Source organism: Cebus imitator, unplaced genomic scaffold (assembly GCF_001604975.1).
Source record: "Cebus imitator isolate Cc_AM_T3 unplaced genomic scaffold, Cebus_imitator-1.0 Scaffold16, whole genome shotgun sequence".
Lineage (NCBI taxonomy): Eukaryota > Metazoa > Chordata > Mammalia > Primates > Cebidae > Cebus > Cebus imitator.
Genome location: NW_016107331.1, coordinates 9,561,868 through 9,564,380, shown reverse-complemented (window position 1 = coordinate 9,564,380; position 2,513 = coordinate 9,561,868). Strand labels below are relative to the sequence as shown.

The following is a 2,513-nucleotide window of genomic DNA, read 5'->3' as shown; positions in this document are numbered from 1 at the left end:
TATCAAAGGGGGAAATACAGAAAAAAAAAGCTGCATTACGATACAATAATTTTAGCTATTAGACATATTAGACACTAAATCTATGTTTAAAAGCATGTGGAATGCTTCTCCAGACTAAATTTAGTATCCTTGCTGGGGAGAGAATTTACTTGTTATTTATAAGATTACTCTGTGTGTGCGTGTGTGTGTGTGTCCCCGTCCGTGTGGTTTCTAAGTAATTCAAAACACATTAGAGACCTTCAGTCCATACAATATAACAATTACTCTTTTCATGAAAGATAAATGATTATATGTGGTTAAGAGTGATGATAGCAACAGGATTTTTGTTCATTGAAAATTTGTAACTTGACCTGCTTTGACACATTAAGGAGAGGTTTCCGATCTAAACTTTTTAAACTCACGAATCCATCAGATGTTCCTAACTAGGACTGTAATTGGGTAGTTTTGCAATAGAAGAATATAAAGATTTTCTGGAACATCTGGCTCATTTTATAGACGAGAAAAATTATGTCCAAAGAAGAGAGTCATTTACTTTGCCCATAGTTGTCTAATCAGTGATAGAACCATGAGGAGATCCCAGTACTTCTGTTTTCTAATACAATGCTTTTCAGTGGAGGATAAAAGACTATCTCCCTCCCAAAACATGGTAGAATACAGTGGTTCTTGGCAGATTTGCCAGAACCTGCAAATTGAGCTCAGGTCTCGGAGGAGTTTTACGAAAGGGGAGCTCAATTCTACAATACTTCAAATTGTTCTCTGCACTCCTCTGGCCACTGTGCATAGATAAAATGTCTATATGGTCTTTGCGGCAGATTTGAAAACACTGACATTGAAAAATTATACTTTAAGCAGTCAAGGAAGTTTTAATAACTTAGAATCATATGTCATTTTAAGAATTGTAAGAGTCCTATTCAATAATTTTATTTCATTCTCTAAGTTTAGTGAGGGGGGAAGATGATGTTTAAGAAAGTAAAATGGCCTGTCACATGCTGGTTAGTGCAGGGTCAGGACTAGAACACCAATGTTCCAACTGTCAGTCCACTGTTCTTTCATGACATTGCACAGCTACATCACGAATTATGTCCAAAAAATGGAAAGATGCAAAGATTACACAAACTAATGTAGCTTTCTTATGAGAGATTTCTCAGGCAACATGATGACATAGGTGACCTTTTTCTTCAGGGCTATCTAATTCTCTCTCATCTCACCCCATCAATGGTCAATGTCCTCCCTCAGGGCCTTGCCCTTGTTGCCCTACAAAAAAAAAAGGGGGCTCCTTGATTTACAATGAGGTTACACTCTGTAAATCCATAGTAAGTTGAAAATACCCTAAGTTGAAAATGCATTTAATACATGTAACCTACCATAGCTTAGCCTTGCCTACCTTAAACGTACTCAGAACACTTTCATTATCCTACACTTGGCCAAAATCACCTAATGCAAAGCCTATTTTATAACAAAGTGTCAAATAGGTCATATAAGAGTATTGTACTGCATATTGCTAGCCTGGAAAAAGATCAAAAATCAAAATTCTAAGTATTGTTTCTACTAAATGCACATTGCTTTTGACCATGGTAAAGTCTAAAACTTCTAAGTTGAACCATCCAAGGTCGGGGACCCTCTGTATGACCTTGGGAAGGCTTTTACAAGCTATCTCATTTTTATTCTTCATAGCAACCCTATTAGGTAGTCATTAGTATTACTATAATAAATTTAGGAATGTAAAAGTGAAAGGTGCCTAAGGATTGAGTTACTTCATTACAGGTATACAGTTTATAAATGGCAAGCACAGGTTCAATCCCACAACTGTCATGATTCAAGCACCTTTCTTTAAAAAGTGCTAATTCAGCATTACATCTAAATAATTGTATGTCTATCATAAATGTGGTCTGCAGGAACATAAAAAAAGAAAGAGAATTAGAAGGGAAAGAGGGAGAAAAGGAAGAAGGGAGGGAGAAAGGGAGGGAGGGAGGGAGAGAGGGAAGGGAGAATTTCTTTTAGAAAAAAAAGTTTAAAACAGAAGATTATATGAAAGCAATATCTACCATATAACCATACAATATACAAGGCAGAGCAAAGATTAAGTAAAAAGGACATTTACATAACAAATGAATCTCTTTTATCTCCATGTATGCATAACTGTCTTTACACTTAGATATTTAATTTAATTTAAAGTTCGACTTAGGATATTTTCAACTTACCATGGGTTTATGGTATGTAATCTAATTGTAAATCAAGGCACATCTGTATCTTTGTAGAGCAAGAAGAGCAAGGCCATGGGGAGGACACTGACCATTGACGAGGGTGAGGAGAGAGAATTAGACAGCCCAGAGAACAAGTATCACCTAAGACTTTAAGGAACGAACAGGAGGTTCTTTTTAATTAATTTTAATTTTCTAATAAAATCAAGAAGTTTCTGCTACTGCTCAAAATAAAAATATTCTACTGTAGCCTAATTTCCTTTTTTAATACATACCATAAACACATAAAAGAAACCAAAAACATCATTATTT

General features: G+C 35.3%; 1 long non-coding RNA gene across 1 annotated transcript in view; it reads right to left on the bottom strand.

The window, feature by feature from the left end:
- Positions 1–840: 840 nt before the first annotated feature.
- Positions 841–2,513, bottom strand: part of LOC108289138 — a 13,676-nt gene continuing 12,003 nt past the window's right edge. The window contains exon 2 of the long non-coding RNA XR_001819016.2: positions 841–1,254. This is a non-coding gene — a long non-coding RNA (uncharacterized LOC108289138). The remainder of the gene's footprint in view (positions 1,255–2,513) is intronic.